This window comes from Onychomys torridus, chromosome 13 (assembly GCF_903995425.1).
Source record: "Onychomys torridus chromosome 13, mOncTor1.1, whole genome shotgun sequence".
NCBI classification, from domain to species: Eukaryota; Metazoa; Chordata; class Mammalia; order Rodentia; family Cricetidae; genus Onychomys; species Onychomys torridus.
The window spans coordinates 77,975,561-78,002,509 of NC_050455.1; positions in this window are offsets into that span (position 1 = coordinate 77,975,561).

Below are 26,949 nucleotides of genomic sequence, written 5' to 3' on the forward strand. Positions count from 1 at the left end.
GATGACCTGTTAGTTTGTGAGAGTGTGATATTGAAGTCTCCTACTATTGATGTATGTGGTTTAATATATGATTTAAGCTTAGTAATGTTTCTTTTACAAATGTGTGTGCCCTTGCATTTAGGGCATTGATGTTCAGAATTCAAATGTCATCTTAGTGGATTTTTCTTTGATGAGTTTGCAGTGTCCTTCTCCATCTCTTTCGATTAATTTTTGGTAGATAATAAAATCACTACACCAGTTTGCTTCTTGGATCTATTTGCTCAGGAAACCTTTTCAAACCTTTTACTCTAAGGTAATTCTGTCTTTGATGTTGAGGTGTGTTTCTTGTATGCAGCAAAAATGGATCCTATTTTCATGTCCATTCTGTTAGCCTGTAACTTTTTATTGGGGAGCTGGATCCATTAATATTGAGGGATATTAATGACCAAAGATTGTTAACTCCTGCTATTTTGTTGTTGGTAGTGTGTGTGTGTGTGTGTGTGTGTGTGTGTGTGTGTGTGTGTGAGAGAGAGAGAGAGAGAGAGAGAGAGAGAGAGAGAGAGATTTCCTTCTGATTTTGCTGGTGTGAGATTTTTTATTTCTTGTGTTTTCATAGGTGTTGTTAACCTCCTTAGCTTGGAGTTTTCCTTCTAACACATTCTGTAGGGCTTGCTGGATTTGTAGACAGATACTGCTTATATTTTACTTTATCATGGAATATTATGTTCTCTTCAACCTCGGTGATTGAAACTTTTTCTGGGTATAGTAGTTTGGGCTGGCATCTGTGGTTACTTAGAGTCTTCTGCACATATCTCCAGGCCCTTCTGATTTTTAAATTCTCAACTGAGAAGTCACTGTAATTCTGATAGTCAGAGAGACAACTGCGCCTGGGTCCCACCAATGGACACAGACCACCCCGGGAGGATCTGACATACTTGGCCCCAGTTTCCTGCCAATCAGCGGGCACTGTGGGAAGACTCCCCTTTTCCAAGACTGCAGATATACCCTGCAGTCTCCATACCCTGCCCCCACACCCATCTGCTGGAGACCCCAGCCACTTCCTGAGAATCAGAGACCAGCCCCAAGCTTCCATCCTGGCCTGGAACTCCCATCTGGACCAGAGACCAGAGGAACTCCCATCTGGACAAGAGGAGCTCCCACCTGGACAAAATAAGGAGACCCCAGGGACTTCCCAGGATGCAGAGTCCAGCCCCCCAGCTCCTATCCGGCCAGCACTCTCATCTGGACCAGCACTTCCATCTGGCCCAGAGCTTCCATCTGGACCAGAGAGAGACTCCCTAATTCTGTCAACTCTCTCTGGATCAAGTATACTGATAAGACCAAGAACGAACACAAGAGGAGATGTGCAGACATCAAGGCAGAAGAACATACAACAAAATAAAGAGCAATACAGCATCACCAGAACCTAGCCTTTCTCCAACAGCTAGAACTGAACATCACAGAATGGAAGAAGAAGAAGAAAACAACCTTATAATGAACATCATGAAGAGGCTGGAGCCTTATATAGAAGAAATCAAAAATAAAGTAGAGGAACAGACAAACAAAAAATGGGAAGAAGGCTATAAAAAAACTAGAGGGAAGGACAATTAAAGCACAAGAAAACAATAAGTCCTTGAATGAAAATCATGAAAAAGCAAGGGAGACAATCCAAGACCTGAAGAGGGAAATAGAAAAAATGAAGAAGACACTAGCAGAAGATATGTTGGAAATAGAAAAACTGAGTAAACAAACAGGAACTTCAGAGGCAAGTATAAACAACAGAATGCAAGAGATGGAAGAAAGGATCTCTGGTGTTGAAGATACAGTAGAAGAAATAGATTCATCAGTCAAAGAAAACACTAAAACCAACAAAGTCATGACCAAAATATCCAAGAAATTTGGGAAACCATGAAAAGACCAAAATTATGAATAATAGGGATAGAGGAAGGACAAGAATACCAACTCAAAGGCACAGAAAATATATTTAACAAGATCATAGAAGAAAACTTTCCCAAATTAAAGAAGGAAATGCCTATGAAGATACAAGAAGCCTATAGAACACCAAACAGACTAGACCCCCCAAAAAAGTCCCCTTGTAACATAATAATTAAACAACTAAATGTACAGAATAAAGAAAGAATATTAAGGGCAGCAAAGGAAAAAGGCCAAGTGACTTATAAAGGCAAACCCATCAGAATAACACCCGATTTCTCAATGGAGACTTTGAAAGCCAGAAGGACCTGGACAGATATAATGCAGACACTAAGAGACCATGGATGCCAGACTAGACTAATATACCCAGCAAAACTTTCAATCATCATAGATGGAGTAAACAAGACCTTCCAAGGCAAAACCAGATTTAAACAATACTAATCCACAAACCCAGCCCTACAGAAAGCACTAGAAATAAAATTCCAACCTCAGAAAGGCAGATACACCCATGAAAACACAGGCAATAGATAACACCACAGCAGTAAACCCCAAAAGAGAGAAGTACACACACACTACCACCAAAAACTAAAAATAACAACAGGAATGAACAGTCACTGGTCATTAATATCCCTTAATATCAATGGACTTAATTCACCTATAAAAAAGACACAGACTAACAGAATGGATACGAAAACAGGACCCATCTTTCTGCTGCATACAAGAAACACACCTCAAATTCAAAGACAGACACCTCCTAAGAATAAAAGGCTGGGAAAAGACTTTCCAATCAAATTGTCTTAAGAAGCAAGCTGGTGTAGCCATCCTAATATCCAGCAAAATAGACTTCAAACTAAAATCAAACAAAAGAGATGATGAAGGACATTACATGGTCATCCCAGGAAAGATCCACCAAGATGAAGTCTCAATTCTGAACATTTATGCCCCAAACACAAGGGCATCCACAAATGTAAAAGAAACATTACTAAAGCTTAAATCACATATAAAACCCCACACATTAATAGTGGGAGACTTCAACACCCCACTTTCACCTCTGGACAGATCGGCCAAATTGAAACTTAACAGAGACATAATGGTCTTAACTGATGTTATGGCTTAAATGGACTTAATCGATATCTACAGAACATTCCACAAAAAAGAAATATACCTTCTTCTCAGCACCCCAAGGAACCTTCTTTAAAATCGACCAAATACTTGGCCACAAAGCAAAGCTCAACAGATACAAAACAATTGGAATAACCTCCTGTGTTCTATCAGACCACCATGGTTTAAAGTTAGATTTCAACAACAGAAAAAAATACAGAAAACCTACAATCTCATGGAAACTGAATAATGCTCAACTGAATCATCAATGGCTTAAGGAAGACATAAAGAAAGAAATTAAAGACTTCCTAGAGATCAATGAAAATGAATACACCACATACCCAAACTTATGGGATACTATGAAAGCAGTGCTAAGAGGGAAATTCATAGCACTGAATGCCCACATAAAGAAGCTGGAGAAATCTCACGCTAGTGACTTGACAGCACAAGTGAAAGCCCTTAAACAGGAAGAAGCAAAGTCTCCCAGGAGGAACAGATGCCAGGAAATTATCAAATTGAGAGCTGAAGTCAATAAAATAGAAATAAAGAGAACAATACAAAGGAATAATGAAACAAAGAGTTGGTTCTTTGAGAAGATCAACAAGATAGAGAAGGCCTTATCCAAACTAAACAAAAGACACAGAGAGAGCATCCAAATTGATGAAATCAGAAATGAAAAGGGGGACATAACAACAGACAATGAGAAAATCCAGAGAATCATCAGGTCATACTTCAAAAAACTCTACTCCGCAAAACTGGAAAATCTAAAAGGAATGGATAATTTTCTGGATAGGTACCATATACCTATGTTAAATCAAGACTAGATAAACCATTTAAATAGTCCAATAGCCCCTAAGGAAATAGAATCAGTCATTACAAATCTGCCAACCAAAAAAAGCCCTAGAGCTGATGGTTTCAGTGCAGAATTCTACCAGATCTTCAAAGAAGACTTAATACCAATACTCTTTAAATTGTTCCACACAATAGAAGCAGAAGGTATATTACCAAACTCCTTCTATGAGGCTACAATTACCCTGATTCCTAAACCAAACAAAGATGCAACAAAGAAAGAGAACTACAGACCGATCTCCCTCATGAACATTGATGCACAAATACTCAATAAAATTCTGGCAAACAGACTCCAAGCACACATCAAAACAATCATCCACCATGATCAAGTAGGCTTCATCCCAGGGATGCAAGGATGGTTCAACATACGAAAGTCCGTCAATGTAATACACCATATAAACAAACACAAAACAAAAAAACACATGATCATCTCACTAGATGCAGAAAAGGCACTTGACAAATTCCAACACCCATTCATGATAAAGGTCTTGGAGAGATCAAGAATACAGGGAACATACCTAAACATAATAAAGGTAATCTACAGCAAGCCAACAGCCAACATCAAATTAAATGGAGAGAAACTCAAAGCAATACCACTAAAATCAGGAACAAGGCAAGGCTGTCCCCTCTCTCCCTATTTATTCAATATAGTAGTTGAAGTTCTAGCAAGAGCTATACAACAACATAAAGAGATTTAGGGGATACAAATTGGAAAGGAAGAAGTCAGGCTCTCCCTATTTGCAGATGACATGATAGTATACATGAGTGACCCCAAAAATTCAACCAAGGAACTGATGTAGCTAAGAAAAACCTTCAGCAACATTGCAGGATAAAAGATCAACTCAAAAAAATCAGTAGCCCTCCTATATTCAGTAGACAAACAGGCTGAGAAGGAAATCAGAGATACATCACCCTTTACAATAGGCACAAATGATATAAAGTACCTTGGGGTTATACTAACTAAGCATGTGAAGGACCTATATGACAAGAACTTTAAGTCCCTGAAAAAAGAAATTGAAGAAAATGTCAGACAATGGAAAGATCTCCCATGCTCATGGATAGACAGGCTTACCATAGTAAAAATAGTGATCCTACCAAAAGCAATCTACAGATTCAACACAATTCCCATCAAATTTCCAACACAATTCTTCACAGATCTGGAAAGAATAATACTCAACTTCATATGGAAAAACAAAAAAACCAGGATAGCCAAGAATCCTGTACAATAAAACAACTTCTGGAGGCATCACAATCCTTGACCTCAAGCTCTACTATGGAGCTACCATAATAAAAACAGCTTGGAACTGGCATAAAAAATGACATGTGGACCAATAGAATCAAATTGAAGACCCTGACATTAACCCGCACACCTATGAACATATAATTTTTGACAAAGAAGCCAAAAATGTACAAGGGAAAAAAGAAAGCATCTTCAACAAATGGTGCTGACACAACTGGATGTCAATGTGTAGAAAGCTGCAAATAGATCCATATCTGTCACTGTGCACAAAACTTAAATCCAAGTGGATCAAAGACCTCAACATAAATCCAGTTTCTCTGAACCTGGAGGTCACTTTCTAAATATAACACTAATAGCACAGATACAGAGAGAAACAATCAATCAATGGGACCTGTTGAAACTGAGAAGCTGTTGAAACTGAGAGCAAAGGACATGGTCAACAAGACAAAGCGACAGCCTACAGAATAGGAAAAGGTCTTCACTAACCCCACATCTGACAGAGGGCTGATATCCAGAATACATAAAGAACTCAAGAAATTAGACATCAAAATGCCCAACAGTCCAATTAAGAAATGGGCTATAGAACTAAACCGAAAATTCTCCACAGAGGAAGTTCAAATGGATGAAAGCCATTTAAGGAATTGCTCAACACCCCTAATTATCCAGGAAATGCAAATCAAAACGACTCTGAGATACCACCTTACATCTATCAGAATGGCGAAGATTAAAAGCACAGAAGACAGCTTATGCTGTAGAGGATATGGAGCAAGGGGAACTCTCCTCCACTGCTGGTGGGAATGCAAGCTTGTACAGCCACTTTGGACATCAATATGGCACTTCCTTAGAAAATTGGGAATCCATCTCCCCCAAGACCCAGCTGTAGCACTCTTGGGCATATACCCAAGGAATGCTCAATCATACCACAAGGGCATTTGCTCAGCTATGTTCGTATCAGCTTTGTTTGTAATAGCCAGAACCTGGAAACAACCTAGATGCCCTTCAACTGAAGAATGGATAAAGAAAATGTGGTACATATACACAATGGAGTACTACTCAGCAGAGAAAAACAATGACATCATGAGGTTTGCAGGCAAATGGATGGATCTAGAAAAAATCATCCTGAGTGAGGTAACCCAGACTCAGAAGGACAAACACTGTATGCACTCACTCATAGGAGGATACTAGACATAAAACAAAGATGACTAGACTGCTATACAACTCCAGGGAGGCTACCTAGAAAACAGGACCTTAGGAAAGACCCAAGGATCACCCAATGACAGAGAAATGGATGAGATCTACATGAACAACCTGGACGACAGTGGGAGTAATATAGGGCAAGGTTTGAGGGAAAGAAAGCTTAGGGGAGCAGGAGATCCCAGCTGGATCAAGAACAGAAAGGGTGAACAAGGAATAACAGACCATGATAAATGAAGACCACATAAGAAGAGGACTAGGTAGATTGCTGTAGAGGTCCCCAAAAATCCACAATGAAACATCCTCTGTAGACTGCTGGCAATGGTTGAGAGAAAGCCTGATCTGACCTAGTCCAGTGATCAGATGGCTAACACCCTAACTGTCGTGCTGGAACTCTCATTCCAACTGATGGAAGTGGATGCAGAGATCCTCAGCCAGGCCACAGGTGGAGCTCCAGGTGTCCAACTGTTGAGAAAGAGGAGGGTCTGCAAGAGCATTAATTGTTGAATCCAAGATTGCAAAAAGCACAGGGACAAATATCCAAACGAATGGAAGCACATCAATTATGAAGCAAAGGCTGTGGCGCCCCCACCTGGATCAGGCCCTCTGGATACGTAAGACAATTGAAAAGTTTGATCTGCTTGGGAGGCACCCAGTCTGTGGGACCAGGATCTGTCCTTAGTGCATGAGCTGGCTGTTTGAAACCTTTGGCTTACACAGGGACACTTTGCTCAGTCTGGAAGGAGGTGACAGGGCCTGCCTGTACTGAATCCACCAGGTTTACATGAATCCCCAGGGGTGCCTTGATCCTGGAGGACATGGGAATGGAGGGCAGGGGCTGGGGGGAAGGTGGGGGGGCGGGAGGGGGAAGGACAGGGGAACCCATGGCTGATGTATAAAATTTAAACATCATTGTAAGTGTAAATGGCTCAAGGCATTTCAACTAAAATCAGAAACAAGAATGTCCACTTTCTCCATATTTCCTCAATATAATACTTGACATCTGAGCTAGATCAGCAAAATAACTGAAGGAAATAAAAATTTGGGTGTTTAGGGTGGTATGAAGTATATGAAATGAGTTAAGGGAGGGAAAAAATTATCAAAATATAGTGAATAAAAATGTTAATAAAAAGGTTAAAAAGTAATAGTGTTGCATTGTTGCTATTATGAGTATTTCTGGAACATAAACACACTCAGATAGAAAATAAACAACTGGTTCTAATAAATTAAGCAAAATGCATATAAAAATCGTGTAGTTGGCTCTTGACAATGAGATGAAAATAGATCTGTAAATGTATAATTATCCTCTGACAAAATATTGAGTATCATTCTATATTGGAAAACTGAAACTATTAATAAAGTACAATGTAAATTTCTAATATAGTATTTTGGTGAATATTTTAAATACTCATACAATATGCATAAAATCTTTCTGGTAAAAGGATTTCAAATCATTTCCAACATCTACATTAGTAATAGATTATGAAAGTCATTGAATACCTTTACCTTATTGTGTGTTAAAATTCTAAAAAGTGCTACAGAGCACTGTGAAGTAGTTTGTTTCTTTCAATTTCATTGGATCACATGTACACACACACACACACACACACACACATACACACACACACACACACACACACACACACACACACACACTGTTTATCATAAATTCTACTACACCACCACTCATGCCTATTGGAAAGGGGAAATTCCCCATGTTCCCACCTCCTGATGAAGAGAGAGAGAGAATTGATTGCCACCAGGAACAATTTCCCAAATGGTGTCCAATCTCCAGTGGTTAGCCCTGGACAAATGAACATATGAGCAATGTTAAATAGAATCAGGTTGCATATGTATGTGTGTGTATATATCTATATATATATAGAGAGATATATTCACACACATGTTCATATACATATGTGCATGCATATGTATGTGTACATATGCATATATATTTAAAGAAGAGAATTCTTCCTCAATTTGGAGGAAGAATAAGAGGCCTTTGAGCAGAGGAGTTTACTGTGGGAGTGATGTAGATGTTCACATATGAAGTTTTCAAAAATAAATCTAAAAATAAATATACAGTTCATTTAAAGATATTTCCTACAAATTTTTATTCTTCTTTTGACTACTCTTTGTTCAGACTGGTAGTCCATTCTTTGCTGAGGTCATTTCCTTAAAATTTTATTTTAGTTGGCATATTCTGAAAAATATCCCTCTATCAGACATACAACTTGAAAGATTCCTTCTCACCCTGAGGACTTCCTCTTCCCTGAAATGGTTGTTTCATTTACTAAATCATGTTTCATTTATTAAGTTATGAGGCCCCATTTGTCAATTGTTGGCCTGTATTCTTTAGTAAGTTGATTCCTATTCAGAAAGTCCTTTCCTACACCTATTTATTGTAGGGTGCTGCCTTAACAAAGCAATTTTTTTAATCAATTTTTTTCTAGCAATTTCAGCACTTCAGATTTTATATTGAAGTCCTTTATCCATCCAGAGTTGACTTTTGTGCATGGTGCTATGCATGGGTCTAATTTTATACTTCTTTATAGATACTGAATTTTTCTATCAAAATTCATTGACGATGATGTGTTCCCCCAAGTGTGTGTTTCTGATATCTTTGTAAAATATCAGATAGCTGTGCTTATGTTTTCACATCTTTGGGTCCTCTATCCATTCCTACCTATATGTCTGCTTCTGTGCTTATACCTCATTTTTATTACTATAGCCTGTAATGTAACTGAAAATCTGCAGTCAAACCAGCATTATTCTTTTGGCTCAGGACAGCTTCTGCTATCTGTGTACTTGTGTATTTGTGATTCCATTTAGAATTTTTTTAATTTATGTGAAGAATATTGTGGGTATTTCTTTGTGGAGGGGATGCACTGAGTCTGTAAACTGCTTGAGGTAGAGTGATCATTTTTCACAATATTAATTTTACCACTTTGTGAGCTTGAGGGAGCTTTCTATATTTTAATGTATTCCTAAGTTTACTTCTTTGAAGACTTAACGTTTCCATTTTAGAGGTTTTAACTACTTTAATTAGGTTTATTCCTAAATAATGTGTTTGTTTGTGGCTACTTTGAATGGGAAGGTTTTACTGATATCTTTCCTACCATGTTTGTTATTGATTTATAGAAAAAAATAACTACCGTTGAAAGCTGATTTTATGACCTGATATTTTGATGAAAGTGTTGATAGATTATATAAATTTTCTGGTTTAAATTTGGGATCTCCTACATAGTATCTAATCACGTGCAAGTAGGGATAACTTGACTTTTTTCCCCTAGTATCTTTTGGTGTTCCTTTCTTATTGTTCTGCATGCAGATCTTATAGTATTGTATTTTAAAATGAGGGATACCTGGACAGCTATTTCCCTATTCCTGATTCTAATGGGATTGCTTCAGGTATTTTTACATTTGGGGTGGTGTTGGCTGTAGGTTTGCCACATACAGCATTTATTCTGTTGAGGTGTTTTCTTTCTAGACTTTCTCTCCAGGAATTTTATCTTTAAGGCATGTTTTGTCAAAAGACTTTCCTGAGTCTATTGTCATAATCGTGCTTTCTTCTTGCACATTAATTAGCACCCCTAACTAGCTTTGTTAGATTTTGACTGAAAAACAAGGATTAAGATATTGATTGATAATTGCCTGACGGTGGTGGCGCACACCTTAAATCCAGCACTCGGGAGGCAGAGCCAGACAGATCTCTGTGAGTTTGAGGCCAGCCTGGGCTACCAAGTGAGTTCCAGGAAAGGCGCAAAGCTACACAGAGAAACCCTGTCTCGAAAAAAAACAAAAACAAAAACAAAAACAAAAGATATTGATATCTAACAAAATGTCAAGAGATGAAGTTTATGATGTCTTGATAGGAAGTGTATGGACATTTTTGCCTATGCGTGTGTTTCTCGTGTATTTGGCATGTATACCCACAGAGAGTTTTCCTAATTTAGCATGTTTGATAATTTATATACCTGTTTCTTTATCACTTTGAACTCACAGTATGTGAAATCTGCACAAGAATAAGGATTTCAACATTTCACCCTGGATAGAGAAGATATTATACCTACCTGAGGAATTTTTGAAATGTGATGCCTGCTGTGGGAGGTGGGATCATTTTTACTCAAGGATGTTGCCTTCAGTAAATCGTCCATGCTCTAGTGTATGTTCCCTAATTGGACTTAGTAGGTAAAACTAAACAAAAATTAAAAATGACATTAAGTTGGAAAGGAGAAGTATTGGTGGAGGTCTGGGAGGAATTAGAGGTGGAGAGAAGGTGTAGATATTATGAATCTACATTGTATGTATGTATACATTATCAAAGAATAAATAAAACATTTAAAATTCCTATATAAGGAAGACTTTTATATCAAGAAGCAAAATTTATATGTGAGTGTTGGTAGTTAGTATAGACTAAGTTAACCATAATAGAAGTAGTTATGAGTCACAGGTGAATACAGAGAAATGGAGGGGATATTTTCTAAGGAAAGTATATAGTAAGTGTCCATAATTTTAGGATGTTTGAAAATGCTATTAAATTAATATATTATCTCACCAAAAAAATTAGTTATAATGTATTTGTACAGTGATCTTAAAATCATTAACAGTGAATATTTTCTTTTATTTATCTAAATATATAAACCTAACTTTTAAACAAAAGTTGTTTTCATTAACACACATGGAAGCAAAACTAGAATAGCATATTTACATTAATTATGTACACCTGTCTGATGTAGTCTGTTTAAACATCTACATTCTTAATTTTGTCTTCTTTGAAAAATCAGACATATGTGAATTATTATTGAAATTAATGATCATGTTTATACTCATGTTATGTATTATAGAAAAATCTTAACAGAAGTTTTATAATTTCAGTAAATTATAAGTATTCTAGAAGGCTAAAATATGTCTGTAAATCTAAGTTTATTTTAATCTGAAAATTTTTTTATTCACTTGGATTTGAAGATAATAAAGAATAGACTCAGTTATGTATTTGAGTTTGCAAATATAAAAACTCTGCCTAAAATAACATAAAATGAAATTTAAGTGTATCAAATTGTCCCAAGAATTAACAGAAAGGCAGAAATTGAAGGGAAAGCATAGTAGGGATCCTGGATTACCATTCTTTTCCTCTGCTTGCATTATGGCCTGTTAGGTTTTTAGGTATGTTGGTAAGCATCCCATACTGGTAAAAACATATGTTTCTATTTGTTTATGCACCTAAGTATTTATTAATGACAGACTACTCTGAATCAAGTTATCCTAGTTTTTTTCAGAAGCCTGTCAGATCACAATGAATATAGAAAAGAAATAATTATTTCCAAGTAACTAATGATCATATCTGAAGTTTGGTGTGTATGATTGAGTCACTAAACCAAGATTATTCCTTTTATTTGATATAATACCCCTAAAACTGAAAACATGGTTAATAATAGATTTTATGGCTCCATATTTTCTGTCTCTATAAAACAGGGATTTCTAAACTCATCAACCTGAGAGCATATATATACCATGTGAAAGATACTAAATTTGCTTTAGACATTCCCAGAAGTACACTATAATTATCTTGTTTTGTTCTTTATGAATTAAAAATAGTTTCAGTCCATCTTTAAAAATCACAGTAATCTCTTCTAAGTGGTTAGGGTCAATGACAAAACTAGCAAAGAGGTATTTAGAGTTAAAACAAAATCTTTCACATATTTTTACAATATGTGAAAATTGCAAAAATACCTATTCTGAATTTTTTTAAAGAGGCGCTTCCTCATTTCAGATTTTATGTGGTGCTTTATATTATAACTCTTTTTAAAAATATTTCACAGATGTTCATTTTTGTATATATGCTAAATTTCAGTACTATTTCCATAACTGTGATAAAATAGGACCATTTTTCTTTCCCAGATTTATAAAGGGAGTTGTCAGCACTTGAAAAAACAGAACCTCTGATAGAGCTCTGTTTACCTGCTTAATCATGCATGTATTGAGCAAGCTCCCTGTATCCTAAAATTGTGATGCTATGCCTTTAGAGACACTCAGGAGACTGGACAAGAAATGATACTTTCTGAGGAGCTATGAGTTTTCTGATTAGTCTCAGGATATGTGTATTGTAGATGAATTTCTAAGTAGTCTTATTAAATAAAAAACACAGAGCCAAATATTGGGGTGAAAGACTTATAGAGATCAGGGAAATATGGAAAGCCACCAGCCAACCTCACCTCACCAACTCTGCAGCTTCCAAATGTGAGTTACTTCCTGTCTACCCATGTCTATATGCCTTGCTGTTCTGCCATCTGATTTGCTCTCTCTGTTCAGCTACATCACTTGCTCTTCCTACACAGCTCTGTCACTTCCTGTATGTCTGTACAGACCTCCAGACCTCCATGGTTAACTAATTTTGGAATTAAGGCATGTGACACCACAACTGGCTCTGTTTCCAGTGTGGCCTTGAACACACAGAGATCCTGCCTGCCAAGTGATAGGATTAAAGGCACGTGCTAACATTGTATGACTTCTGTTTTGTGGCTGGATTTTCCTCTGATCTCCAGGCAAGCTTTATTTATTAAAGCACAAATAAAATATCACCATAGCGTATATTATATGTTATTTTCAAAGAAGTTGGATAATTTTCCTTAAAATTTTCTGTTTGAAAAACCACTGGCATCATTTTCCATGTTTGAACTATAGAAATTGTTCCTTTCATACATACATAAATAGCTTTTGTTTTAAATGCTGTAAAAACTAAACAGTGACATTATAAGGCTCCTTCAAACCTCTTTAATTTAGAGACTCAGTTTTGTCCCATTGACTTTAATATTTAGCTGTAGATTCCTGAGACCAAACGTGTTTCTAAGTCAGTGTTCCTGGTGGAACACAGACCCAGTGAGTACCACAGAAACATCACTCTAATCTGTGGGAAAAATATTGGCATCAGCTTTTTCTACTTCTAAAATCACTGTACTTTAAGATGGTTTCCTTACATTACAATATGCCATTCTGTGTCATTTATATCTCCTGCATTGGAGAATTATTTAAGAGAGTAACAAAAATGAGTTGTGTGCTGTGTCTAATGATCAGTTTTCCTTATTTCTATTCATTTATTATTGATGGACTAACATACAATAGGGAACAAGCCTAAACAAAGTCCAACCTTTCATAATTAATAAAATGTCTCCATGTCATTATTTGGGAACAGGCAGTACAAAGAAAGATCTGCTATATTTGACATCCAATGTGCAATATGAATATCCAAGTATAGGGCCTAAGAAAGCTTAGAAAAGATCTGGACAAGGTCTCCTAGGCAATCCCAGTGTTTGAAGCATGCAGAGGCTTGGCTCATTTAAGAGATCCTGCTGTGCAGTTGAGCACTTGAATAAGGCTTGTGAGCATCTGGTGTGCAACTTTGCAGGAGACTAAGTAGAAAACCCTTCCAGAGCATGGGCCCAACAACTTCCCAGAGTTGGGGCAGGTAGGTGTGTTACCAGGCAGTGCCTGTACTGAGCCAGCTGCAAGCACAAGGAACTAAGTGGAGCCATACAAGGAGCCTGCAGATGCACAGACATTCTTTTAAACAGTTTTACATTTTCCCAGAATGCTTTCTGCCAAATCCAGACAAAAAAACAAACAAACAAACAACAACAACAAAAAAAAACCTATGAACAGTATTCCAGTATTCTTGAAAATGTGCTTAGGTGCTCAAGAAAGAAAAGAAAATGGGTATAAACAGTCATAGAAAAAAATAGGTTGAAAACAATAAAATGAAGTTCTTAAAGAGAGAGTAAAGTAATATAAAAACCATACAAGGGTGGGAAATACTGTAACATAGGGCATTTGCTACATTAGATGATTTAAAAATAAAAACACAAATTGAAAAGATAAATTAACTTAACTGAGATTGGCTTAATACTGATTATGATTACTATTACTCTGGTGTTTCATATTTTATTTTCAATAGCCATGGTGGCTTTCTTTACCCTTTTAAAGGAAAAAAAATGCTTTAGAGATAAAGGAAGGAGAAAAATATAAAATATGTATTGATAAAAGACATGCTGTAGAAAAAATTAGAAAGCCATAAATAAAAATAAGTAAGATACTAAGACAGAGACATAGGGATTAAGACAAGGGCCTACCACACCACCATATAATGAAATAAAAGAAGGTTAGCCAAAAGTTGCTAGAAAACCAACCTTAGCTTATCCAGTTACTGTACAACAAGTGCCAGCAGATGATAGGCACTCCCAAGATTATAAAGAATTTGGATGACATCCTGTTAAAATGTCAGATTTAAAAAAAATTAAAGCAAAAATTACATATGGTATGCATTCAGTATTCATGAAACAGATAATAATTTCTTGGGTGGTTCAAAATAGAGTAATCCCCCAAAACTGAAAAATATATGACAAAATAAATACTAGAAGCTGGTCCTCAGCTACAATGGTAATCATGGTGGAAGGAAGAAACTAAGGAGATAGACCAATGAAATAGGGCTAGAAGTTTTGATAGTTCCCAAGATCAGTTTCTAAATCAAGGCCAATATGCTGAATTGCAAAAAGAGTTTGAATTTGGTGACCACACCTTGGTGCTAAATCATTTAGCAGCTTAAATGCTTGAAACAAATTTGAAGAATCAAGAAAGAGGTCTGAGTCATTTAGTAAAATTATACAAGATCCAAAAGAAGCCTTCACTGATTATTTGCAAAGATTGATTTCATCTCTGAATGGAATAGTATCATATCCAGAAGTCAGAAAAATATTAATTGAATCTTTAACTTTTGAATATGCTAATTCAAAATGAAAACTGGTGATTAGGTCTTTAAAGGCAAGCTCAGCACATATAGATGAATGCGTTAGAAATACAACTGATATTCAATTCCATACTTATTATGCAACTTTAATAGGAGAATTAATCTCTAGATATTTTAAGAAGAGCCAAACTATCAAATGTCTCGGCTGTGCCATGCAAGGTCATTGTTAAATGAGCTGTATAGGTGCAATACCTTGAACAAGATTAGAAATATATGTACAATATTTTCTAACAAAATTAATTTCAAATTTGTTTCAACATACATAATTTTATACAATATACAAAAATCAATCCAATGTAAAATATATAAAACTAGTAGTTGCTTTTTAAAAGTAGATTCTATAATGAACCATTTTAATCTAATAATATTCATATCCTCTTTTTTTTCAGAGTAGATTTAATAATCTACCTTTTATCTTAACATATCTATATCCTCTTCTTTTTTGGGGGGGTGGGTTGAGACAGGGTTTCCCTGTGTAGCATTGCATCTTTCCTGGAACTCACTTGGTAGCCCAGGCTGGCCTCAAACTTACAGAGATCTGCCTGACTCTGCCTCCAAAGTGCTGGGATTAAAGGAGTGCGCCAACATTGCCCAGCTATCCTCTTCTTTTTTTAAAAAGAGTAGATTCAATAATCTACCCATTAGCCATCATTTCTATATTTTTCCAGAGTATATTTAATAATCTACCTTATCATAACTATATCTTCTTTTTCTCTTTTTAGAGTAGATATAATAATATACCATTTTATCCTAACATTTCTATATCTCTTTTATTTCAGAGTAGATTCAATCTACTTCTTATCTATATCCTCTTTTTTTTCAAACAAGAACCCTGAATCTAATCTTCTTGTTTAGCTTTTTTCCCTGATCACTATCAATTAACAACTTCTAATCAACCATCCTAAACAATGACAATTATCCATAACCCATTGAATGACCCCAAACCACCCACCCTACCTCTTGAGAATGTGGGTATCATTTTCTTAAAATTATTTCCTGCTGTCTAGGGACAAAAGTATCTTTAGGGAATCCTGAAAAGAAGATTTTTGTGTTAATTGCCAAGTCCTGGGAGAGTTAGCTATATTATTTATTGTGCAGTATCTGCATAATGGGAAAGTGCAGTGTGTGGTGACACTGTGTCCCCCAATATATTATATACCTTAATAAACTTATTTAGGGTCAGAGAACAGAACAGCCACTAGATAGACATAGAAGCTAGAAAATGGTGGCACACACAACTTTAATCCTACCATTCTGGAGGCAGAGATCCATCCAGATCTCTGTGAGTTCAAAGCCACACTAGAAACAGCCAGGCATGGTGACACACACCTTTAATCCCAGGAAGTGATGGCAGAAAGCAGAAAGATATATAAGACATGAGTACCAGGAACTAGAGTCTGGTTAAGCTTTTAGGCTTTTGAGTAGCAGTTCAGCTGAGATTCATTTGGATGAGAACTCAGAGACTTCTAGGTTGAGGAAATGAGATCAGTTGAGGAACTGGTGATGTGAGGTTAACTGTGGCTGGTTCTGTTTCTCTAATCTTTCCACGTTCACCTCAAAACCTGGCCCCGGGTTTATTTTTATTAATAAGACCTTCTAACAATTTGTGCTATAGCAGGGCTCATCTCAAGTCCTTGCTTGAGTAGTCTGTGAGGCTGGATCATCTCAGCTAGCCATCTCAAAATTGTCCTGAGCCGTTTGTAGTCCAAGCCGATTTTGGGGTGATGTTTGTCAGTTTAGTGGGATTATCATCATCCTCATAGAATTGTCTTTGTGTGGTTGCATCATCTTTTTGGAGACTTCAAAGTCACTGTTAGGTGTGGTCATGATTCACTGCAGGAAATCTTTTTTGTGGGACATTTTTTTTTCTGGATGATTTTTCCTTTTTCTTCAGAAGTTTCATTTGTCCAGTATTCTTCAGATTCCTTCGCCTTCATTCTCCTGAAAGACAAAAACAAAACTCTTCCCTAACCCTAACTTTGGGGAAGTTCCCTTTTCTAATCTTTATCAATTTTGATTTATAGTTTCTCCTTAAATTTTTGTTCTCTCTTCTATAGCTGTTCTATCACCCCAAGCAATATGGTTTTTTACAATAGTCATTAGGTTCTTTAATTGCTCTGTGAAGGAGTTTCTTCCATAGTGACAGGAAAGGACTGAAAGGAATTTGTCATGGAGGCCTGTGAGAAACCCTTCAGGGAGTTTCCCAGTGGCAAAGGCAAAGGATTACCTTGACTGTCTCTTGTTGATCTACATTCATTAGTTCAATGTTTGCCTTTTCCACACCTTCTGCATATTCCAGAAGGGAGGGACATTGTGTTGGGATTATTCCTTGAGAAAACATTGTTTCTAGTAACACCCTATTTACAGTCACCTTTTTAGGTGACCTTGTTAATCACATTTGAAATATCTGACATTACTATTTTTCTTCAAACCTCTGGAAATCACCTCTCCTATCCAAGTATCATCATGGTCATAAAATTCAGTATTCATTGTATCGCAAATCCATTCCTCTAGGGGTGCTGATTTGCCTTTAGTGGCCTAATTACCCTTTTGCATTGTGCATTAGCATTTTCAAAAGCCAGAAATTCAATTATTATTTGTCTAGCTTCTGAATTTGGTATCATTTACTGCTGAAGACAGCCTTTGTAAGAAATCAGTGAAGGTTTCTTTTGGTCCATGTATAACTTTTGTAAATGACTCATTTTTTTCCTACTTCTTCAATTCTGTCCCAAGCATTCAAGGCTGCCATTCATCATAAATCCAGAGTGTGGTCATCATATAGAGATTGTCTTTGTATATCAGCATAATCACCTTCTCTAAGAAGTTGATCTTGGGAGATTTCCATACCTCTAGCCCTACTTTGTTGTTTAATGGTCTTAGTTTCATCCTTCTACCAGATCCTCTATTGTAACTGTGGACCAGCTTCTAGAACAGCTATAACCAAATCTCTCCAGTCTTGAGGGGTAATTCTATTACAAGTTGACCATGAGTTTAACATCTGCTTCACAAATGGGGAATGCATACCACATGACACTATATGTTCTTTGAATCTCCTCAAATCTAATAATTGCACAGGAATCCATTCAGCTCTTACACAGCCTTGAGCATTTCACAGTTCCTGTAAGGTTACTAGATAGATGAAGGTTGGCTGTTTGAATGCCTTAGGCTGTTTCACTGTAACTATATAATACAATGCTGAAATTGGTTCACCTTTAAATTCTTCTGTCTGGGTCTGAATATCTCTATGATGTGTTTTAACAAGTTTTTTTTCTAAAACTTTTATCTTGGCACTCATATTACCAATTTTTTTAATGATAAAACAAAAATGATCAAACAGTATTTTTAATTGACATTACATCTATCCCATCATTAATTATCCTCTCATTTAATTGTTCCATTTTCAGAACATGAATCCTATTATCAAACAGAGACCAAACACTCTCCATTATAAAAATGTTTCCCATGTTTTAATGTGGGAAATACTTTCTTTTAACTAATTCCTCCCTTTAAGAAATCTCAATTGACTCACCAGATCTGCTGATAATGACTATTGAGATGATGGTGTGGCAGCAGCCAAGGAAGGAGCCCAAGGAAAGCCAGAACCCAGCAGGAGAGGAAAGAAGCTAAAAAGCCAGCTTTCTGCACTGTGGAACCTGTGAAAGCAGCTAATTCTGGGGTGTTTGGAGCTTGAGCCTGGGGAGTTTGCTGCAGAGAGGTTGCAACAGAAACTTAGCCATTCAGTTAAGGGACTCTGGCCCATGCTGAGTGGAGACTCCAGCTGCTTGCATCTTGGGCCTATGCCGGCACCTGTAAAGCCACAGGCAAGTGGTTTTTTGGCAAACCTATGCCCCACAAGTTGGGTCCCAGATATTGTTCAAACCTAGATGGTCTTTTAATAAAAAATCTGGTACAAGATATTGGGGCAAAACCTGAAAGATCAGAGAAGCAGAGCAAGCCACAGCCACCACCTATTACCTCACCAATTTCATGAATCCTCTGACTGAAATCCTCTGACTCTTCATCCAAAAGGGTTTCAGCTGAACTGCTTGAGTTTCTGTTTCCTCACACCTTACATACCTTTCTCTGCCCTGCTGTCACTTCCAGGGATTAAAGGTATGTGCCATCATTGCCTCACTCTGTTTCCAGTGTGGCCTTGAACTCATAGAGATCCAGCTGGATCTCTGCCTTCCAAGTGATAGGATAAATGGTGTGTGTCACCACTTCCTGACCTCACTGTCTAACATAGTGGTGGCTCTGTCCTCTGATCCTCAGGCAAGCTTTATTAGGGTACACAATATTTCACCACACATTTCCTTTGCTATCTGTGGGTGATGTAATTGCTCTCTGATTGAAAGCTATAACTAATTCCTGCAGGGCTTTAATAAGCAAAAGAAGGCTGAGTAACACACCATTTATTCATATTGGGTCAGTCCTGTAGCTCCATATTTTGTGACATATTAATTCAGCTTAGAATTCTTAATAAGAATTTTAAAGCAAATGGAAAATTCTGTATTTATCATATTATCTTTACTTTGAAAGTATATAGTTATACTATTCCCATGGTCTTTTGAAATAGAGATACAAAATGTATTAAACCCTTATAATCTTACTACTCTGGAGGCCAGGGAAAAATCATGAAAGTTGGAGGCTGTATTGACTTGTCTAGAAAAACATCTCAAAATTCACACAGTAGTTGGTGACATAGATAGTTTTATATCAACTTGACACAAGAAAGACTTATCTGAAAGAAGGTAATCTCAATTGAGAAAATGTCGCCATAAGAGCCAGTTTTAGAGCACTTTGTTAATTAGTAATTGATGGGGGAGAGCCCAGCCCATTGTGAGTGGTTCCATATCTGGGCTGGTAGTCATGGGTTCTATAAAATAGCAGGCTGAACAATCCATCTGGAGCAAGCCAGTAGGCAGAACCCCTTCATGGCCTCTGTATCAGCTCCTGCCTCCAGGTTCCTGTCCTGTTTGAGTTTCTGTCCTGACTTCCTTTGATGATGAACAGTGCCATGGAAGTATAAGTGGAATACACCCTTTCCTTCCTAAGGTGTTTTGGTTGTGGTGTTTTATTACACCAGCAGTAACTCTAACTATGACTGATGGTAATGATCAAATATAAGTCTAAGTCATTAAATTGGCTTACTATTTCAACACTGTTAAAATTCTAAAACGTCTACATGGGATTTTGTGTTTTCTAGTCTGTCACTGCAAAAACATAAACAATGTATGTTTAAGAATAAATAAAGCTGTATTCCCTCTATTTCATGTCCAACTGTCCAATAATAAAAATAGCATTTTGTTGTCACATGAAAGAAATCATTCTCTATGTTGCAGTTGTGGACAAAATTTACATAGATAAATACGGTGGAGAAATTTCATTTTGCTATTTATACCACCTAGAAAAATGGCAAATCCTTTGAGTAAATAGTTTAGTTTACTTTGAGTAGAGTCTGATATGTTTTGGTGAAGATTAATGAATCTTTTCATCTGAGACAGGACTGTAAAGAGGCAGACTCACCTCACAACCTGCATCAAGTATGCCAGAAGTATAGCTAGGAGGTAGCTTACTGGGAGCTACTTTTAGATCCACTGAAACACATGAAAATGGACTGAACAGCAGTGTTTGTAATCCCAGTGCCTGGAGATTTCAGGGAAAGAGAGATGGATCCCTGTAAACCACTGGCTAGCCATTTATCTACCATGGTTAGTTGCCAGTGCAGTTGAGAGGCCCTGTATCAAACAATAAGATGGAGAGTTATTGAAGAAGAAACTTGATGTAGATCTCTGGTCTCTTAATCTCCTACATACATGTGCAAATGCATACCATAGAACTACTTATACATGCATGTCCCATACAAATGTAGGCATATGTGCACACTCATACATACTGGAGGAATATGCTTCTAGCTGTGGTGTGACCCATCCCTATTGCACACCTTTAATCCAAGAACTTTCTGCTTTAATATTGTAAATAGGATTAAATAAAATCAACCATAGGTTGAGAGGTGGAGCAAGCAACCAGTTGACGGGAAAAACCGTAGAGAGAAAGAGGAAGACAGGGGGAGAGAGAGAGAGAGAGAGAGAGAGAGAGAGAGAGAGAGAGAGAGATACAGGAAATAAAGGGAGAGACATCTTGTTGGAAGAGTTTTTGTTTGAGACAGTGTAGGAGAAAGCTCTCTTTCTGGGATGATGGCAAAAGAAGAAAGCAAGCATCTGGGTGTTTTTCTGCCTCTCTGAGCTAGCAGGTCTTCATCATAGCATCATCTGGCTCTAAAGTCCTTATTGATAAACAATAGAACAATAGAGACTTTGTTAAACAACATCCATTCACTTGCCTTAGTGGAAACTCAGGCATACACATTAAATTAGTTACAGTTACTGTTGCTGTGATAAAATACCACTACTAAAAGCAAGTTGGAGTGGAAAGGGTTTGTTGTTGTTTGTTTGTTTTGTTTTTGGCTTATATTTACACATTGTAGTCCCTCATCTAAGGAAATAAAGGGAGGAATCTGGAGGCAGGGGCTGATGCAAATGTCATAGAAGGGTGTTGCTACTGGCTTGCTCATAGTGGCTTGCTTAGTCTGCTTTCTGCTTTCTTATAGAACCTACCTACTCAGGGATAGTACCACCCACAATGGGCTGGGTCCTTACCCATTAATCACTAATTAATAAAATTCCCTGCAGACTTGTATACAGTTCCTTCTTATGGGAGGCATTTTCTTAACTGAGGTTCCCTCTTCTCAGATAATTTTAGCATGTGTGGAGCTGACATAAAACTATGCAACACACACAGCATGCAGTGGAAACTGTGTGTCCAGTGTCTGTCACCCTTTGAACTTATTCCTTGACAGTTTACTACTTCCTAATGGTAAGTTTAGAGAAGCGCTAATGTTGGTAAAATCACAGTCACAAAAAACTGACAGGTTACTGGAGTCAGCTCTAGAACATACCTTTGAAATGCTTATACATTTGAAAATGAGTGAATCATACAGAGATTCTAGATAATCTACTGCCTTAAGAATTGTACTTTAAATCCTGACATAGGAACCAAATCAGAAGTAAGTTACGGTGGGTTGATGCTGCCCTGGGCAGTTATGAGCATCTCCTCTTGCTTCCTTACAGATAGCTGAAACACCTCTACTGAAAATTTCATCAAGTGTCTGCACACAATATCAAAGGACTATATATAGGAAATAAATTTGATTCACATAGATAAACAGCCATTAAAATAACCTTTACAAGCAAGAAACTCATTATAGTATTTTATTTATTTTAGATGTTATCTCTCAATGTCTTTTTCACAATTCTAAATCTTGAAAAATGGTAATATTTAAGAGGTTGTAAGGTTTGCTTAGAAATAACTATTAGTGTCTATGCAATTTTAATGTAAAAAAACTGTTAAGACAAAGTAATGTTGATCTCTCATTGGAATTACAGAAGTAAATAATTCATAATGAATAGATAAAATTGTAAATAAGGAAAATGTCATCAAACCAACAAAATTATTTCTAGGCACAGAGTATTTAGTATTTCTAATCTGTAAGTAATTGTGTAGTAGCCAAAACCAAAGCTATCTGTTCAGTCGTCTCTGAAGACCTTTCCTCTCATAAATTCTTTTTTTCTGGTCCCTTCCACCATTGCCCTACTCACTGTTAGGTTAAAGAGAGACTCTATATAAAGCTGTAGAAGCAACTCACAGTAGGATAGCTACAATCAAAATTCTATCTGTTCTGATATTTATTCCTATTTTTATGATACACTTATTAATGAAGTTGATTGACAAGCAAAATTAATTTTCAGATGTCTGATGACTGTCAGCTTGATACTTGTGGAAGAGATCTTTTCTTTTGAAACCAGTTTAGAAAAGAACTTTGGAAAAATAAGTACATAATAAAATATGCAAAGTATCTCACACATTTCTGCTCAGTCGTGCTAAGAATTGAAGTGGAATGTAATGTTCCTACCTGTGGCTTGAGTTCGCACAGGGGAATTTAGCCATATGTTGTTTATGGCCAAGATATTTTTATTCAGAGAATAATAAGCAAGAGAGTACTCCATAAAAGTAAATGAGTAAAAGTTGTTAATACTTTATTTTACACTGCTATATCATTTTATACTTCTTGATAGCAAAACATTTCACAGATAGTTCCAAAAGTCTTATTTTACCTTCGTGCATGGGAACAGTTGTTTAACACATTAAAACTTTGAAATTTTAGTATTAATTTTAATTAGCTAATGAACTAATTAGAGCATAAAATTGAGAAGACTGTTAAATATGAGATTTAAATTTAATATTCTGAAATGTTAAGGAATTTCATACTATAATATTTGTTAGTATTATATATTACATAAAAGCATTTAAATAAGGCACAAGAATATCTCCATTATAATTATCCTCATGCCAAAGTTATCTCTAAGCACTGGTTGTGTGTCACATGAGAACTTTTTTCAAATGATAGCTGTTTCCTCTATCAATAAACAGTGGATTTGGTATTGTGTCAGTTAAAATTATTAAAGATAGCCTCAAAGGCACTTAAATGCATCTGCATCACATTGAAGAAAGAAAGCAAATCATTTCCCTTTGGATTAATTTGGCCAAGAGTAAACATGAGTTTGAATTTACCACTTTTCTCCCTCTGTCTTCCATTTGTCTGTAGTTTGTGGTTTCTGACTTGTCTTCAGTGCGTCCGTTGTGTGTCTGTCTATGCCTACCTGATGTCTGACAGTCTTTCTTTCTGTCTGAATGTTGCTGATGGATCTGTCCGTGTCTGTGTCTTTTATGTATTCATATGTATGCCTGATGTCTGACTGTGAATCCAAACATCTTGTTGTAGCTCTGTGTGCCACCTTGTCCATCTGCCTGATGTCTGACCATGAAACTGACTGTCCCTAAGAAAGGAATGAACCATAGAGAAAGCATCACATGCGATTAGAATGTGATATACTTTACAGAAATCTTTAAGGAGTCTTACCAAGGATGGTATTATTTATTCCAACTGACCCCAAACATCCAGTATTATAAATATAACTCTATCAAGCATTATCCATGTGCTTCTCCAGAATTTAAGATGGATATTTAAATATAAGGTCACTTTTGACTTATTTGCTGTTTTAAGAAAATAATTTTCATAAAAATATATTACCACATTATGTTCCAGCACCTATAAAGCAGATGTGTACACAGGTATTGAGATATAATCATCATTTATTATTATCATTTAGTACAAGAAAGTAGACTGTCTTCATATATCCATTTACAGTCTTGATTGAAAATATGGAGCTGATATCTGGAATCTTTGGAGGTGCTCTCACTCAAAGTTTTGATATCTGGATGATGCCAATGGTACTCATATAGCTTTGGGCTGAAATGCTTGGACATTCAACTTTATATTCTCTATCCTTGTGATTACTCAAAAAAATTGGATCATTGGTCATTGGGTATGTGGGATACATTGCTTAGGAAACCAAAGACTCCAAAGTTTTATGTTTCTTTCAAAAGAGAACAAGGCAGACATGCAGAAATAAAGACTCTAAATTGGAGCTCTCATATTTCATTGGATTTATTTATTTTTTAGATACAAAGCAGTTCTACATTTTCTTAACTTTTAGGTTTCATTACATTTGTTAATACTCTTAGCAACTAAAAGAATTTAATAAAATAGTATCATTAAAAGAAAACTAACATGTCAGGAACACATTGATTCTCAGCTCAAAAATTATCTCATATTCATAAAATTCACCTCAGTATTGTGTGAGGACACAGTCTACCTAAAATAACCAAAAGCATTAAATACTGTTCTCTGTGATTAAAAGTTCTAGTAACTTTGTATTGAATGAGAAATTACCTTCATAGTAGCTGAAATGAAACAACTCCAATATTTCTCTTTTGCACTCCCCTAACCCATATATTTTTCTTCTCATCCCTACTTTACCCTTTAATTTCCTCTTTCCTGATTCATTTACCTTTATACTACGTGTGTGTGTGTGTGTGTGTGTGTGTGTGTGTGTGTGTGTGTGTGTGAGTATGTGTGTGAATGTGGAAATGGATCATGTGCATGGAGGGTTGCAACTGTGTGTTCAGAGAGGCCAAAAGAGAGCATTGTGTTTGTCACCTTTTGCCCATCCTTCTGATGGAGTGCCTCCCTCTGAACTTAAGAGTGTGCATTCATCAGAGAAGCTGAGTGTTAGCAAGCACCAGCAACTCTCCTTTCCTTGAATTCCTTGGAACTAAGGTTGCAGGTGTGGTTAGGCATGCTATCTGGTTTCTGGAACTTGAATTCTAGTCCTTACATTAGAAATGCAAGTGTTCTCAAACATCAAGCTTTCTCTACAGCATGTCTTTATACTTCTTTATCCTTTATTCTAGCAAACTATAACCTACATTTGTCCCACTGATGTACTATAACATTTTCTCTGAAACTTTTGAAATCTAATTAAAATACTTAAGGTCTTTATTTTCATTTATATGTTGATGATGAACTCCTCACAACATTGTTACAGCTACTGTAGTTGATTTCCTTGTTAAGTGGTAGTTAGGGGTGCAAATGAGGCCCCAAAAGGAAATTCACCAAGATGCTTGCAAAAATATTGAGGAAATTATAAAAATACAGAGATCAGGTTTATCCTAACAAACATAGAAGACAAGAAACAAACTATATGATGATAGAGATAAGCCTCACAATATCTCAACAAGTTAAAGCAAAGATAATGAAATAGCTGAAATGTCATAGAAAACTTTCAGAATTCCAATTTTTACAAAGGGCTAATGATCATCAAGCATGTCAGTGAGGAAGTTAGTTCAAAAAGTAAACAGAAAGCCAAGTAGATAAAAAAAAAAGTAAGCAAAAATTGAAAACACAGACAAAAACAAACAAGCAAACAATGACAAAAAACCCAGCAAGTTAAGAAATGCTGAAAAAGAACCAAATAAAAATTCTGGAAATGAAAATGTCAACCATCAATACATCAGATAAAAGGTACACTGAGGCTGGAGAGATGGCTCAGAGGTTAAGAGCACTGACTGCTCTTCCAGAGGCCCTGAGTTCAATTCCCAGCAACCACATGGTGGTTCACAACCATCTGTAATAAGATCTGATGCCCTCTTCTAGTCTGTAGTCATACATGGTGTATACATAATAAATAAATAAATCTTTTTTTTAAAAAAAAAAAGTATACTGGATAGCATCATCCACCAATAAACCAAGCAGAAAAATAGTAGGTATGAAAAGGATGAGAAGACCAAGGCACTATTACATTTACAGTTTTGTAAACAATGAGCTAAATCTCCACTAACTTGGTAATATATTTGAAAGAATGAAAATAATAGTTCAGAGTTGAATAAGAAGCTGAGATTAAATTCTAAAATTATTGATAAGCTAATAAATAAAATTATTTAAGAACATTATCTGGAACTATGTCTAAGAACAATATTTATTTTATTTATTGGCTTGCATTTGGTAAATCAAGCTTGCATGTCTAGAATAAAGCCAACTGGATCATGATGGATCTTATTGGTATGTACTTGTATGTGTATTGGCATTATGTGTGTGTGTGTGTGAGTGTGTGTGTGTGTGTGTGTGTGTGTGTGTGTGTGTGTGTGTGATAGAACTAAAACCACATTCACAACTCACAGGGAAAAAGAAAAATTCTGCTTGATAAATATGAAATGTGTCTTAACTGCATCCTATTTTTGTATGAAAGGAATATATAGGTAAAGCAAGACACAAAAATAGTGCAAAGCTCTGGGACCCTACTAGCAGCATTTGTGCCTGCATAAATGAAACAAATACAAAACAGGTATCAGATTAGAATTAATTTCTTCATCTAGTAAATTTGAAAACACAAAA